Consider the following 16,854-nt stretch of genomic DNA (forward strand, 5'->3'; position numbering starts at 1 on the left):
AATCTCAGCCCACATGATGTCTACACAGGGCGGAGCAGGCTCAGAGGTCTTAAACAGCAAACAACGGGGCACAGCTCATGGCCAGTCAGCAGGCACGCTCCCGGAGGCCGAGGATACCATATCAGTTTGCAAATCCTTAGGTAAGCAGGTCATCCCTCCTGCCCTAAACACACAACCCCCTACAGCAAACAGAAGGGCGGCGGCTGATGCACACTGGCCTTCAGAGAGTGCTAATTATCGATTCTTTAGTTGGAAGATGACACCTCGCTTAAGAATGGAACGTAGGGGGGAGGCGCTTGGGGACGTGCCGTCCTGAACCAGGAGACCAATCAACAAGCAAGATTAATTAATTAATTAATTAATTAATGGAAAAAATACTATTAATAAACAACTTCAAAGACAATGCATTTTCATTTTTCTGCAACAAAGTCTTTTCAATTTTGTGATGAATTTTTCATATTTCATTACATTATTTTTAATGCCTCTCTTTTCCCCCCATTATTTTGTTTTTTACAGCAGGACTGCCTCACGGTCAATTAGTGGTGCTACAAAAATGTGTGTGGCAAAGATGTTTACGGCAAAGGTGCTTATGGCAGAAATGCCTAGAACCTGCCAGAACAAAGGTCACCTCCTCAGGGTGGCCTCTCCTGACCACCCCGGGTAAAGTCCTCCCACTGCTATTCCATATTTCAGCCCCTTGTTTGTTTTCTCCTGTCATCACCTTATTTGCTCACCATTTACCGGCTGCCACCTCCCTGGAGAGTGAGCTCTGAGAGGTCGGGGAGCCGTCCTGCTCACAGTTGCATCCTGAAGGTGCTCCCCCGGTGTTCACGGATGAACGCATGTGGAATGAATTTCCCAAATTCAGAATTCAAATCCCAGGCTGGTGAGCTGATCTCACAGAGGCCCCCCAAACCCTTTAGGAGCTGGCACAGCGCCCCCAAACACACTCCTGTGCATATAGTGAACCCCTTAGTGCCCACAGAGGGACGGTCAGCCCCTCGCCTCTGCTGAGCCAGCCGAGCCCTGGTGTGGAGCTGGGACCTCAGAGAGGGCTCAGGACTGTCACCACCCTAAGTGCCTCCAGCTCTGGCGTCCGCTGGTAAACAGCACTCCTCACACTGTGTCGAGGACAGCATGGGGCATAAGGAACCAATATCCACGGCAGGCTGGCGAATCCACAAGAAAAAGACACACTTGCAGATCATACAGAGAGAGCGTGATAAGTGACCGACTGCTGAGGAAACCTAGAAGTTACCAAGCATGTGAGTAGATCCTATAAATCAAAACAGTGCAAGAGATAGCCCTGGCTGGTGTAGCTCAGTGGATTGAGCACAGGCCTGTGAACCAGATGATCGCAGTTCGATTCCCAGTCAGGGCACACGCCTGGGTTGCAGGCCAATTCCTGGCAGGGGCCAGTTCCCAGCAGGGGATGCACAGAAGCAACCATACATTGATGTTTCTCTTCCTCTCTCCTTCCCTTCCCCTCTAAAAATAAATAAATAAAATATTAAAAAAAAAACAGTGCAAGAGATGCTCTCACTTCACACCTAATCAGACTGGCAGAAAGTTAGAAAGCTGGAGAACAAACACCAGGACTCACTGGGCCACAGAGGCCTGTCTCTCAGGGCCGGCTGGGCACTTTCAGCTCATTGAATACAGAGCCCACCCTCACGCCCTCCCATAGGACCAGGCAGGGAAAGCTGGGAGAGGGGTTGGGAGCAATCAGGAGTCTACTGGGATGCTGAGGGGTTATGAGTGTGGACCTGATGGACGCACAGCAAGGCTACACGAGGGACCTCAGGCTGCAAGCGCTGAGTGGGAAGGTAAGAAATGGAATGAGCTCTAAAGCAGAAAGCCATCTGCATGAAAGGAAAGATGACAGAAAACATAGCTCATAGGACAAGCTCGAGACCATCCGCAAGACCACCTGGGGGCCAGGGTGACAGGAGTGGGGAGCAAGGACCAAAGGGAATTGAAAAGCAAACACAGGAAGGAGGTCCAGGAGCAGCAGGAGCCCAGGGGAGGGGCCTGCAGTGCTTCCGGGAAGGGTGCCCAGGGCGCCCAGGGTGCCTGTGACGAGGAAGAACAGAGAGCTGAGCAGAGAGAACAAGGGATATGTGTGTGTGAGTGAGTTGGGGGCCAGAGCGCAGCAAGTCAACAGACATTTATGGAGCACCTGCTGCAGGCCACTGCCATCCAGTCACTGACCTACCTTGTGATGGAGACAGGTGCTGCCCTGAGGAGTCTAGAACCTCGAGGGGGACAGAGACATCAAATGCCCAGGGAAGCGCTGACTAGCCTCAAACACAGGCCCTGAAGGTCATGTGGCTGCAGCCGTGAGTGCCTGCAGGGGATGAGCCTGCTCTGGCTCTGGGAAGCTTCCATGAAGCAGTGATACATGAGCTGAAGGAGGGAGCACTTGGCCTTGTGATAAGAGGGAGGAAAAGCATTCCAGGCAGAGGGAACAAACTGTGCAAGTGTCTGGAAGCACGCAGGAGTGGGGAGAATCTGGGGACTCTCACCTGGCTTCGTGGACATCGCACACACAGCATAAGAGAGACTGTGATGCCAGATTGAGGCCACAGCGCAACGAGCCTCGAAGGCTGTAGAGTTTCATCCCCAAGGGGAGTGGTGAGACCAGAGAGCAGAGGCTGCTGGTACAGATGTGCAGAGATGGGCAGGGGCACCACTGCAGTGTCAGGTCAGACACAGAGCTGGGGACTGGGGCGGCACTTGCATTGACGGTGGTGTGATGGAAGGGAAAGCAGTCAAGACCTTGCAAGTGAGAAAGAGCCAAGACTTGGGTGACCGGGGGAGTCCACAGGAGCGTTTCAGGGACCAGAGGGATGGTCCGTGGAGGTAGGCAGGGCAGGTAATGGCAAAAATTTAAGTCAGACGGATGTGCTCTGCTTGACCCTGAAAAAACACAGCCAGCAGTACCCTTCCTTGGCAGTCCTGGGGTCTGTCTCTTGCTTCAGCAGTGTTTGGACGGAACAGATCCAGGAGTGCCCCTTCTTCCAGCCTTGACCTGCCTCCAACCTCTCCTCCAGTCACCACCTTCAGAACCTCCTCAGCCACCCCCAGCCTCTGAGAGCAGCCAGCACCATTTCTTGACCTTAACTCCTCATTGCCGAACTCATGCACTCCCAAATCCGTCAGAATCATTCACTGAGGTGGAGGCCCCACCACCCACCTGACCACCCTGCATCTGCAGGCCTCCTTCCTTCACCCACCTCTCTCCCTGGGCGTGACAATATGGCTCTGCAGGGCAAGGGTCACCTCTTCTCACAGCTGGCCTAGAAGAAATGAGATGGCACCGAATGTCTCTTAAAGCTGCAAAACCAGCGCAGTGGCCACACTGTCTTCCAGCATGCGCTGAAGCCTTCCCAAGACTAGTGGAGTAAAACTCAGGATGCCATGGAAGCCGCCCTGGCCCTGGAGAAGAACCGGCACCAGGCCCTTTGGGATCTGCATGCCCCGGGTTCCACCCGGGTTCCACCCGCCCGGACCCTCATCTGTGACTTCCGGGAGAACCACGTCCTTGATGAGTGGGTGGAACTCATCAAGAAGATGAGAGACCACCTAACTAATGCCAGCAGGCTGGCAGGCCCCAGGCTGGGCTGGGCGAGTGTCTCTTCGAAAGGCTCTCCCTCAAGCACGACTAGGAGCCTTTGGAGCCCAGAGACCTTTGAGGGGCCCCTCTGCATTTCCCTGGTACCTGGCTCTTGCCTGAGCCTCTCCCGGAAGCCACTAGGCATTAAGCATCCCTTTAACCACCTGGAGCCCTCTTCCACGCATTGCAGCCAAGAGAAACTGCAAAGCTTTTTGCAGCAAAAAACAACACAAGGAGCCAGCATCACCCTAACTCCCCATCCTCGTACCTGGCATTCAAACGACCCCAGTCCTGTCCTTCTTGTCACACCCATCTCTTCTTTCCTCTCCCGTCTCTTCCCGGGACAGGGTCTCCAGCACCTAGAGCAAAGGGGAGAGGACACGCTGGGGTGATGGCGCCACCTCGTGGCAGCCACAAGGAGTGAAGCATCCCACTTCAGCCCTGTGTGAGGTCGGGGTGGGGCACCTTGGGCTGTACCGTAGAAGTTTTAGGTGGGGATCCTGTAAAGAGATGACTTCCGCTGCTGGTGGTGGTCAAGTCGATCCTGGAGGGCTATTCAGTGATGCTGGTAAGGCCTCCTGCACCCTGCCGGGCGGAATAGATGTTGGGCAAAACTACCGTAATGACCCATGCTCAAAACCTTCCCAGCTCACAAGGACTGGCCCTAGGCTTAGACCCACCTCCTTCTGGTTAGCTTCAGTCCCGCCCTTCACCCCCACCCCCCACCCCCAGCGCCTTCCAACTCGGGCACTCCCCTCCCTCTACCCAGGTCGTTGTGTCTTCCTGGAACAGTCTCCCACTCCCTACTGGTTTCCCCAATTCCTACTCCTCTGTGGGTCTCAAACCCCCACCCCCTACGAGGAGACCTTCCAGCATCTCAGCATTAACTAGGCAAAGCAGAGAGAGTGGAGAGTTTCGGGCCCTCGAACAACATGAGCAAAGGCCTGAAATGCCTCCAAGGAGATGGGAGGGGACTAGAGACCAGAGAGGTTGAGGGAACTGTTAGGGCTGCAGCAACAGACCCACACGGCTCTCAGGAGGGTCGAGTCCCCAGCAAGCAACAAAGTTTCCTGCAGCAAAGGACATGATTAGATGTGTGTTAGGAAAGGCCCATGCGGGGCTGCCGAATGAGAGAGGTACTGAAGAGGACGGGGTGGGCTTCGGAAGGACAGACTAGGGTTACATAGGTGACAGGTGATGGGGGCTTGGACCCTCGAGCCCCACTCTTGCTGGCTGGTTCCTGAGCTAGCACTTCAGCCTCCCAGAGGGGACCCCAGCTTCCTCCAGCGTGCTCTATGCCAGCTCTGGCTGCTGGCTGCAACACCCTTCATGCTTCTCCATCCCCTGGTGTTAGTCCCCAAACACTGCCTCCCCCTCAGAGACAGCACTCGGGCCAGTGGGAGCTGCCACTTCATTTTAGAGAGGACAGAACGCTTGGGTTCAAAGCTTTGAAGTCAGTAGTGAATGGCAGAGATGGGATGTGAACCTTTGTCTGCCTTATCCACCATACTAGGTGGCCTTGCAGTTACAGACAGAGTTCTGTCACTTGATGGCCATAGGACTTCCGAGGGGCCGAGTTACCTTTCATTGCCTCAGTGTCCTCTTCTACAGAATGGGAGTGATTGTATGCTCTCTGGGGTGTGTGCAGAGTATACAGAATAAATGCCCACAAGGAGCCCAGTGCAGTACCAGGCACACAGCAGGCGCTCAATAAATGGTTGCCCTTCACGTAACTACCGTCCCAGGAACTTTACATGTTTCTGGGGGACATGTGCTTCCAGCTCCAGAGTCAGGGGGAGGACAAAGGGATATCCAGGAGGGCTGGTAAGGGAGGAGAAGCTGGCAACTGCCTCTTGAGGCGCGGCGGGGGGGGGGGGGGGGGAAGAGCTAAGTCACTTCGAGTTCCGGCTCTGAAGGGTGACGCTGAAGGACCAGCAAAACCGAAACTTCTGGAGTTAGAGAAGACACAACAACTGCCCTAAACTCAGGGATGGGATACTTTCTCCTCCACATGTGCCAGCACTGGCCTTGAAGGCCCGAGCGAGCCTGGAGAGCAGAAGCGAAATGGTCACGGGCAGCACATTCCCAGTCTTCAGAGAGTCCAGGTAGCCCTCCCCAAGGCCCGAGAACCATCCCTATGTAATTCCCCAGCTAGTCACACAGTGGCGACAGTGCACCACAAAAGTCCTCTTTCTCCTCCAAGTCTTTCAGCCAAAACAGCCTTCTCAGTGCCTCCAAGAGCCTTAGGAACGGAGAATCTTTGCATCTGCTCCCGGAGACAGAGTCTGTTTATATTTCCAACTTACAGGTGGAAACGAGGACTCCGAGAAGTCCAATACTGCACTGAAGATCATCCAACCGAGACTCGAACCTTGACCTGTGCTATCTCCCAGTCTGGCTGCCTGCCTTGAGACTGCAGTTCATTGTTCTCTCTCCTGCCTCCAGCAGTCGGCAGTGCTGCCTGTGCAGAGCTGGCAATTAGTCTGCCCTGGGTGTGGAATATTAGACAGGACAAGGAAGACTTTCACTTTGGCTTTTTCCCCCTCTTAAGTTTAGCTCATTTATGCAGCTTCTGCACTGTGAGTGAAGCCCAATGAGTAGAGTGAGAAAGGACGCCCAAGGAAGCCCAAGGAACGTAAAGGGGACAGAAGGGCAGAGCCTGGCTGGAGGAGGGGCATTGAGATTTCTCTTTTTCAGGTAAATTTCCTTTCTTTTTTTTTCTAAATTGTATGTATTTACTTTTAGAGAGAGGGCAAGAGAGGAAGAAAGATAGAGAAACATCCATCAGTTTCTCCACCAGGCCCCACTGGGGACAGAACCCGAAAACCCAGGCCTGTGCCCTGACCCGGGCGGGGGGGCGGGGGGGGAGGCGGGGGGGGGGCGACGCCCAACCAACTGGGTCACAATGGTCCGGCCTAAGTTTTCTCTTAAAAGGAGAGAGAAGCCACATCGTTTGTGTACTACTGGCCTGGAGCAAGAGGACAGAAGGGTTGGTGCTCCAGCCGGGCGAGAAGGAAAAGATGCACAAAAGGCGCGGCGGCATTAGGGCGAGACCCAAAGTCCACATGGGTGGCCAGCCCAGGCCTTTTCCCTCTTTCTCTCTGAGCCATAGGGCAGGGCTGGAGGCGAAATCAGATAAAGAGTCCTTAAGGGTCAGTGGGGTCGCTAACTGGATCTGGGGCTCGCCGGACATCACTAAGTATTGGCTGCCTTTCCTCCGCTGGGTTCAGCGCACACCCATCATCTTTCCCCTCCCGCTCCAAGCCTGCAGCTCCGCGCGCGCAGCCCAAGACCTGACCGCCGCTGATTGGCCTGCGGGGGCCACCTGACCGAGCCGGCCAATCAGAGGTGCTCTCCCAGGAATTCATTGAGGGCTCCTAGAGCAGAAGCCGGAGCTGCGGAGGGGTTGCCGAGGATCCACGTGGGGTCAACTGGGCCCTGCGACCCCGCCTTGTTCCACAGACCCCCGGCTGGCCACGACTCTACCCTTTTGCCAAATGCCCCTCTTCTTCCAACTAGTTAGTGCAGTTCATCTCGGGTGTGTCCATCCCAGTCCCTTTTGTCACGTCGGGCTCAAAATGGTGATTTGGGGGAAGACAAAACCAAGTTCAAGTCACTCACTCAGCAAGTGACCAACGACAGGTGTTCCTGCTCTGTAAAATGAGACTGCTAAGTACCTACCAGGTGATTTTGTACATGGTTGAGTTCCCCACCCCCCAAAAAATTGGTTGTATTTTTTTTATGGTTGTTGAATTTCCTACCTTTAGGAGCTCACAACCATCACAGGGGACTTGGTATTAAGGCTACTTTTCCTTCTCGTTCTCTTACTAGGTTGTAAACTGCTTGTCAACAGGGATCTGCCCTAGGCCTTTTTAGTCTTCCAAGGACACAATCACTTCACTTGGTCTGATAAGGGTCAATTTAACCTACAGAAACAGTGGTAGGACAGACTTTATAAAAAATCATGGGATTTACAGCACAGAAAACCTCTGCAGTTAGGTGGGTTTCTGTGCTACGATCCACAAGTGTGATGCCACAGGGGTGTACCGGAAAAACACCTTAGAAGGCTGTCGTGCCCATTCTGTGAACTCGGACAAGTCTTGAACTCCCTGGAGCCTCACGAGAACAATGATCATGACCAGAAAGATGACAGGACTTACCAGGTGCCAGGCACTTTTTGATGCTCATAAATGTAATTTTTCATTTATTGTTTTTAGGGAGTGAGAGAGAGAAACATCAATTTGTTGTTCCACTTATTTGTGCATTGACTGGTTGATTCTTGTATGTGCCCTGATCGGGATTGAACCTGCAACCTTGGCGTATCAGGACAATGCTCCAACCAATGGAGCCACCCAGCTGGGGCTAAAGCTCATAATTAACGTTAGGACAAGGGCCTCGAGGTCTGGGTGGTTCTTACTAAACGCTGTCCTTGCTGAATGTTAAAATGTATTTTGCTGTAACCAGAGGAGCTTGAGGAAACCAACCTGGTAAGTGCAGCCAGCTGCAAAGAAATCAACATGTCATTAACCAGTGTATTGAAGCAATGGCTGAGCCACCCTTCTGGGAGACAGAGCTTTGAATGCAAATCCCCTGTCCTTTACTTCCTTCAAGTAAATGAAACTGCCTAACAACAACCACGTCTCATTCTTGAATAGAATGCCCTAAGCGGTGAATCCCTGGAGTTTGGTAACACTAACTCTGAACAACTCCACTTTATAGAGAGAACACATAAGCACAGAGAGCTTTTGTGACTTGCCTAAGGTCACATAGCTGTCAGTGTCCGGGCTGGGGGTTCAAACCAGGCCTCTTGGTCTTGGTGAGAGTCTGCGAAGATGGATTCACAAGTGTTTCACAGTGTGCTTGCCTCTGGGCAGCACAGGCAGTTGTTTCACAGAACTCTGAAGAGGAAGAGCAATAACAGGGCAAGTGCTTCTGCTTCTAGAAACCTAAAGCAGCTGGTGAGGCTGAAGGGTGGAGAGGGAGGGGCACAGGGTAGATGATGAGCCTGGACTTGCAGACAGGACCTCGTCTTGCAAGGTGTCCTAATCCACAGTGAGGAGCTGGTGTCAGCACAGGGGAAGCATGTGACTGGATGTTCTGAGGGTGTTTCTGACCCCTTGTTGCCACAGGCCCAGGATGCTGAAGGCAACAGGGGCCACTCTCTTCTGTGGTTCAGCTTCAGACCCAGCCCAGCCTGGAGATCCAGGGCCCAACGTAGCCCTAGGTCCCCTGACTGCGCCAGGGCTCCCTGGGCAGAGCTGGAGATGCCACCTCTTTGAGCCCCACCCTATCCCCACCTCTTCCTTTCTGGTCTCACCCTTTCCTTAGGCTCATTAATAGGACTCATTAGGTTTTCTGAAATCACTTCCATCCTCCCATTGGCTATCCTAGCCCTGCACTTCCAGTTTCGATTTGGGGAATTCCCTATCATTCAAGGTCACCACAAGTCTCAGTGGGGGGGGGGGGGGCTTATTATCAACTCTGGACACATCAACTGACTCTCTGGGCAAAGACCCAGGATTTTGGGGGGGGCAGGGCATGGCAGGGCCTCAAGTGGTGATCTTATTGGTCCTGTCTTACCAGGGACTCCTCTGGAAACGCCCTGGGGGTTCTCCTCCCCAGATTCCTGGCTGCAGACCCATCTCTGCGATGACTCTGGAGGCACTCTCACCTGATCCTTCCCCCACGTCTTCCAACCACAGATATAAGTTCAACAGCTAACATGACGTCGGCCCTGATGACCTTCAGACTCTCCAAACCCAACATGCCAGCACACCAGCATCGGCTGTACTTCAGAGCATTCTTGCCAAAAGTGTTAACCCAAAAGACTCTGACTTCATGTCCAGTTTACAGGAAATGCAGGCAGGGGCAGAAGAACAGGTTAAACATCACCATGAGGAAGCCATCAGCCAATGGCAGAACGTGGGGACTTCTACCTGGCTCAGTCACTTTGAAAGTTGAAAGCCACGGAAGACATGAGGTGGGAACCTTCTAATGACACCGAAGAGCTACAAGGACCAATGTCATGTATGATCCTTGACAAGATTATCATTCAGAGGAAAGAAATCCTGAAGACATTTTGGGGAAATTGGAATATAGAATGAGCATTAAGTACTAGAGTAGTAGTATTACTGGGTGGTATTATGATTATGTAAGAAATCGCCCTCATGTTTAGGGGAAGTTTGCTAAGTGTTTAGACGAGAAGTGTCACCATGTCCGTAATTCACTTTGAAGTGGTTTAGAAAAAAAAAGTCTCTTAAACAAATATGGCAAAGTATTAACATATATTGAATCTCAGTGGTATTGGTTACATTTTTCTTTTTTCTTTTTCTGTATGTTTAAAACATGTCACAATAAAATCGTACAAAAATAAAGTGAATGTAGTCCCCACTCCCACCCGGAGGTCTCCCCATCACATTGGCTGAAGCCTCCCTCCCTCTGACTCCCTCACCTGAGTTGGAAATCTGGAGCCCACCTCGACCCCTTGTACTCCCTCGTGCTCCCATCCAGTCTCCAGGGCCTGTCTGTTCTACCTTCTGAAACCCTTCTTAGCCCACCCTTTACCCCCATTTCTCTGGCACTTCCCTGGTCCAAGTCATAGCTTCCTCTTCCCTCATGGGCTCAGGGCCCTACCGGTTCTCTATACTTCCATCTCAGCCTCCACATAGTCGCAGGGCCATGTCCGTGCGTCTGGCCCTGCCAGCAGGACTGAACCCTGTGCCTCGAGCCCCTGATAGTCTGCTTCTAACTCTCACCACTTCTAACTCTCCCAACATCTTCCTCTCCCTCTTGTAGCTGCATTCAACTACTTCAACTACTCTCCCCCTTTTTTGTATTTCCTTTATGTCTTTCAGGGATATCCTTCAAGACCTTCTGAAGGCTTAAGAATATTACCAATCTGCAGACAAAAATGTGTAAACATCAAGTTCAGATACTAGCTAAGCTCACTGAGGGGAGCAGGCCTGTGTGTTTATTTAGCTGGGCTTTGTTTCTGCCCCCAAGCTGGCCTCATGGCTTGCCCTTACTCCCCACGCCAGCTGGGTCGACCAGGTGAGTTGCCACAGGGTCATTCCAGCACTGAGAAGAAGTCACCTGTGGGAAGTGGCCCTGACTGACCTCTCCTCAGCACTGCACATTACACTGCGTGTGTCCGGGGTGGCTGGCACTGAGGGCTCGGGAGCGTTGCCTGTAATCAGGGGCCCTGCGCTGCCAGCCTGGGCTCCCCGGCCATGACTTACATACACCTTCTCTAGCACTTGACCCCTTGACCCTTCATCGGATAGCCTTGGCCCCACAGAACCCTAGAGAGAATCCAGTCATAAGCAGAAGGTGCCCACCAGTTAGGCTGAACCCTGGACTGGGGCCCTGTGGTCACTCAGTTGTCCTTGGCTTCCTTGAGCCTGCTGCCCCTCCCTTCTCTTTCAGTTCCTACCTCTGTAAGGAAACAGAGGCCCTGGGTGGGACCTCTGTCCATTTTCTTCCCTTCCCACCTAAAACAGAGCTGAGGCCTACACTGTCTCAGAGGATGAAGGGTTTCTCCTCTGCTCCTCTCCTCTGGCTCATGGCCCCAGGACCCCAGTCACACACACTTGACCTCAGTGACCTCTAGGTTCTGTACCTTCAACCAGAAGGTACAGAACCTAGAGGGTCCCTCCCCAACAGCACTGTACTCATTCAAGAATCTATTCACTCAATCCACAAGTATTTATTGAGCATCATCTACTCAGCACCAGGCCTTGTTCTAGGCATTGGAAACACAGCGGTGAGCTTCCAGTCTAGATAGTGAGAAAGGTGGGGGCGGGGACACACAAAATCAGGCCCAAAGACAGGCCCGTTGACCTAAGGACTAAAGCAGCAGTTTCCAGCCAGCATGCCGCAGGAACGCTTAACACGCACAACCCGTGGTCAGGGGCACTGACCCCTTTTCCCTCAGATCGTCCAGTGGAAAAATGACAAGTAACACAGCAATAGTGTCCAGTGTGAATGAATCAAACGTATGCCTAAACACAATGGAATACCACTTCTTTGTAAAAAAGAAGAAAATTTTACTCTTTGCAACAGTATAAATGGGCCTAGAGAACATTGTGCTAAGTCAGAAAAAGACAAGTTCCCCATGATTTCACTCCCACGTGGAACCTAATAAACTAACAGTGGACATGGGGAGACTCATAGATGGAGAGCAGGATGACAGCTGGTGGGAGTGGGGGAGGTGAGGGGGTGAGGGATGGAGCGGAAAGGGAAAAGGACCCTCAGACATGGACAGTGGTGTGCTGACAGTTGTGGTGAGGGAGGCATAAGAGGACTACATGGTAACGGAAAAAATCCAACAAAAAAGACAGAATGATACCTATTTTTGTCATACTGGCAAAAATATATTTTGGGGTATGCCACAGAATTCTAGTAGTTTATCTATGCCTTGAGATGAAAAAGATTGACAATCGCTGGAATAAATAAAAAATTATAAAACAAATCCAGCCCTGGCTAGGCAACTCAGTTGGTTAGGGTGTCTTCTCGATATACACCAAGGTTGTGAGGTTCAATCCCCGGTCAGGGATTGAACACAATCCCTGACACATACAATCCCAGGACACATACAAGAATCAACTAATGAGTTTGAGCACGGGTCTGCAAACCGAATGGTTACCAATTCAGTTCCCAGCCAGGGCACATGCCCTGGGTCGCAGGCCAGGTCCCCAGTGGGGGGCGTGCGAGAGGCAACCACACGTTGATGTTTCTCTTCCTCTCTTTCTTCTTACCCTCTCCTCTGTCTGGAGATAAATAAATAAAACCTTAAAAAAAGAATCAACCAATGAATGCATAAATCCACAAATTGATAATTCTCTGTCTCTCTCCCCCTTCCTCTTTCTAATATCAATAAATAAAAATTAAAAATAAAGCATAACTCTATGGTTAACTGATTTTTTGACAAGAATGACAAGACCATTCAATGGGGAAAGACAGTCTTTTCAAACCAATGGTGCTGGGACTACTGGATATCCACATGCAAAAGAATGAAGTTGGACCCCTAACTCGCACTATAAATCAAGTCAAAATGAATCAAAGTCCTAAATGTAAGAGCTTAAACTATGGAAACTCTTAGGAAAAAATATAGGGGTGAATTTTCATGACCTGGGATTAAGCAATGGTTTCTTAGATATTATCAAAAGCATAGCAACAAAAGAAAAAATAGATAAATTAGACTTCATCAAAATTAAGACTTGAATTTCAAGGGATACCGTGAAGAAAGTGGCCTTGGCTGGTGTGGCTCAGTGGACTGAGCACAGGCTTGTGAACTGAAAGGCTACCAGTTTGACTCCTGGTCAGGGCACATGTCTGGGTTTCCAGACAGGTCTCCAGTTGAGGGTGCACAAGAGGCAACCAATCAATGTATTTATCACACATCAATGTTTCTCTCCCTCTCTTTGTCCTTCCCTTCCCCTCTAAATAAATAAATAAATAAATAAACTCTTTAAGAAAAAAGTGAGAAGACAACCCAACCCACAAAATGAGAGAAAATATTTGTGAATGATTTTTTAAAAAATATTTTATTTGCCCTGGCTGGTGTAGCTCAGTGGATTGAGCTTGGGCCTGTGAACCACATGAATCCGGTTCAATTCCCAGACAGGGCACATGCCTGGGTTGCAGGCCAGTTCCCAGCAGGGGATGCATGAAAGGCAACCATACATTGATGTTTCTCTCCTTTTCTCCTTCCCTTCCCCTCTAAAGATAAATAAATAAAATTTTAAAAATATATTTTATTTATTTACTTTTAGAGAGAGGGAAAGGGAGGGAGAAAGAGAGGGAGAGAAACATCAAGGTGTGAGAGATATATCCATTGGTTGCTTCTCATATGTACCCAGCTGGGAACCTAGCCCCACAACCCAGGTATGTGCCCTGACTGGGATTCGAACTCGTGACCTTTTGGTTCACAGTCTGGCACTCAATCCACTGAGCCACACCAGCCAGGGCAAATATTTGTAAATCTTATATCTGTTAAAGGACTTATATCCAGAATACACAAAGAACACTTATAACTCAACAACAAAAGACAAGTTGCTCAGTTTGTAAAACAGGCAACAAATCTGAATTGACATTTCTCCAAAGAAGATATACAAATGTCCAATAAATAGAAGAAAATGTGTTCAACATCATTATTATCAGGGAAATGCAAATTAAACCCATAATGAAATACTGTTTCACACCCACTAGGATGACTATACTCAAAAAGTCAAATAAAATGACTTGTGTTTGTGAAAATGTGAAGAAATTAAAACCCTCAGACATTGCTGGTGGGAATATAAAATGCTGCAGTCACTTTGGTAACACTCCTCAAAAAGTTTACATACACCCTGGCCAGGTAGCTCAGTTGGCTGGAGCACCCCAGATGCATGAGGGTTGCAGGTTTGATCCCCAGTCAGGCTACATACAAGAAGCAACCAATGAATACATGAATAAGTGGAGCAACAAACCAATCTCTCTCTCTCTCCCTCCTTTACTCTCTCTCTCTAAAATCAATAAATAGCCCTGGCTGGTGTAGCTCAGTGGATTGAGTGACAGCCTGTGAACCAAAGGGTCGCTGGTTCGATTCCCAGTCAGGGCACATGCCTGGGTTTCAGGCCAGGTCCCCAGTAGGGGGCGCTCAAGGGCAACCACACATTGATGTTTCTCTCCCAGTTTTTCTCCCTTCCCCTTTCTACAAATAAATAAATACAATCTTTAAAAAATCAATAAAAAAATTTTAAAGTTCACACATAACCCAGCAATTTCACTCCAATATGTCCAGGAGAAATGAAATGTGTCCTCATGAAAGTTTGTACACGAATGTCTGTTCATAGCAACATCACCCACAATAGCGCCAAAATGGAAGCAGTGCAAATGTCTATGAACTGATGGATATCGACTGATACAGTGTAGCCTGTCCACAGAATGGAACACTATTCAGCCATGTAAAGGAATGCAGTAGTAATATATGTTACAACATGAGCGGACCTGAAAAATGTTTTGCTTGGTGAAAGAAGCCAGACATAAAAGACCACATGATATATGATTCCATTTATGTGACATGCCCAAAATAGGCACACTCGTAGAAACAGAGAGCAGCTTTGTGGTTTGCAGGGCCTGTGGGGAGGGGGAGAATGGGGCTGACTACAGATGGGCACAGGGGCGGGTGATGGAAGTGCTCTGGAACTAGACAGGGACGATGGCCGCACAACCTTGTGAGTATATTTGAAATCACTGGAGCTCTGGCCAGTGTGGCTCAGTGGGTTGGGCATCATCCTGCAAAGCGGAAGCTCACCAGTTTCATTCTCCAGTCAGAGCACATACCTGGGTTGCTGGCCCAGTCTCCAGGAGGGGCACGAATGAGAGGCAACCGATCGATGTTTCTCTCTCATGTTTCTCTTCCTCTCTTTTTCCCTCCCTGCCCGTCTCTAAAAATAAATAAATAAATAAATAATCATTGTTAAAAACCTCACTGAATTATACACTTTAAAAGGTTGTATAATTTTATGGTATATAGGTTCTATCTAAATAAAAAGAAAATAAAGAATAAGTAGAAAAGTATCAAGGAACTTCAGAGAATGGTAACTGTGTAAGCCACTCAACAGGAAGATGCAAGACAGGGAACTGGGGTCCCAGGGGGCTCCCCGAGGTGAGGGAGGAGCCCCTGGGCTTGCCTCTGCTTGAATTTCAGCAGACTGACAGAGAGTGGGGGTGGGGGGGGCGGGGGGCGGAGCCGGGAGGGGAGCCTGCCAAGCAGAGGGAACAGCGAACTCAGGCCCTGATGTTTCCTGGAGACCGAGCCTCTCCTGCCTCAGACGAAGCTCTCCCTCCCTGGACCCTGACTGACCAATGCTGCCTCCTGTTCTACACAGCCACGTGCTTTCTAGTCCAATCGCGGTTTTCCGCCTAAACTCTTCACCTGGAGGGTATATTTTCTCAGATTATTCTGAGCACACTTGGAGTTCACAGACCTTTAACTTTCTTTCTTTAAAAAATTATTTATTTATTTATTTTTAGAGAGAGGGTAAGGGAGGGAGAGAAACATCAATGTGTGGTTGCATCTTGAGCGCCCCCCACTGGGGACATGGCCCACAGCCCCAGCATGCTCCCCAACTGGTATTGGAACCTGCAACCCTTTGGCTTGCAGGCCAGCACTCGATCCACTGAGCCACACCAGCCAGGGCTGACCTTTAACTCTCATGTAAAATTCTTGGTCTGCCTGAGAAAGTGCCCCTCTCTTTTGGTCTCCTTTTAGGCAGTTTCCCACTCATAAGAGAAAAGACACATGTCACCAAATCAATCTCCCTGGTGATTCACCCTCAGGAGAGAGGGTGCTGGGAGAACTTCCCAAGGACATACCTCACCACAGGACAAGGGTCTGGCCTTGTCAGTCTGTCCCAGAATTAGAACCCAGCAGGGGGATGGTTGTCATGGGGACACACAGGAACAGGCTGGTTGTCATTGAGAAGTGGAGACAGATCTTTTCTGACAGTCAGTTGGCTGAGGGATTTGATGACGGGGCCTGCCTTTGCCATTTTAGACACATGTGCGACATTTCCTATAAATTCATGGAGCCGAATCTACAGCCCTGTAGGTTCTGATTAAAATTTATTTAAAGTACACATGCAGCGTACCAAAAATTCTGTTATTTGTAATACAGGACGTCAAAAAAACAAAATTAGATGCCAATTTTCAAGTGGGAGTGGGTTATATACATACAACCTAGAAATTCTCAAAAACGAGGACTTGATCAAAAAACTGGAAGACCGTCACCTCCATGAAGCCCTCGCCACAGAGACTCGTCTCTGCCTGTATCTGATCTGACCTCTTCATAGTGCGCGCTGGGCACGACCTCTGTGCGCCCGCGCCACTTACCGGAAGGGAACTTTTCACAAACCTCTTCCTTCTTAGCCTCTGTTTCCACGTGTACAATCGGGTACTGTCCTCCTTCCAGGGAGACAATGAGTGGGTGAGTGCAGAGCGGTAACCCACGCGCAGGCGGAAGGTGTAGCCGGGCTCCAGGCCGCAGACTGCAGACCTGCCCCCCTCCCAGAGGCATCTCGCGGGAGCCCAGCGCTCTCCCACTTCCTCCTCCCCCTCCCTTGGGAATCAGCTCATTTCTCTGGATGAGAGGTGCTTGGCTGAGGGCTGAGAGTGCATCGGACAAAATCGGGCACCAGAGAAGGACCAGGTTGGGGGCGGGGGAGCAGATGGCGGTCTGCCGGGCCGAGGAGCCC

At 50.4% G+C, this 16,854-nt stretch overlaps 2 long non-coding RNA genes across 2 annotated transcripts; one reads left to right on the top strand and one right to left on the bottom strand.

The window, feature by feature from the left end:
* The first annotated feature begins 5,845 nt into the window (after nt 1–5,845).
* Nucleotides 5,846–7,333, top strand: LOC118999741 (uncharacterized). Its single transcript, XR_005069166.1, has 2 exons — nt 5,846–6,313; nt 6,881–7,333. It is a non-coding gene; the product is annotated as an uncharacterized LOC118999741 (long non-coding RNA).
* A 5,035-nt stretch (nt 7,334–12,368) lies between these two features.
* On the bottom strand, nt 12,369–16,854 carry LOC118999768 (uncharacterized). The gene is made up of 3 exons (XR_005069170.1): nt 16,493–16,854; nt 15,465–15,536; nt 12,369–12,405 (listed from the first exon to the last, which is right to left on the bottom strand). It is a non-coding gene; the product is annotated as an uncharacterized LOC118999768 (long non-coding RNA).

The sequence above is a fragment of the Sturnira hondurensis genome, unplaced genomic scaffold (genome assembly GCF_014824575.4).
Source record: "Sturnira hondurensis isolate 20B ecotype Veracruz unplaced genomic scaffold, ASM1482457v3 Scaffold0015262, whole genome shotgun sequence".
NCBI classification, from domain to species: Eukaryota; Metazoa; Chordata; class Mammalia; order Chiroptera; family Phyllostomidae; genus Sturnira; species Sturnira hondurensis.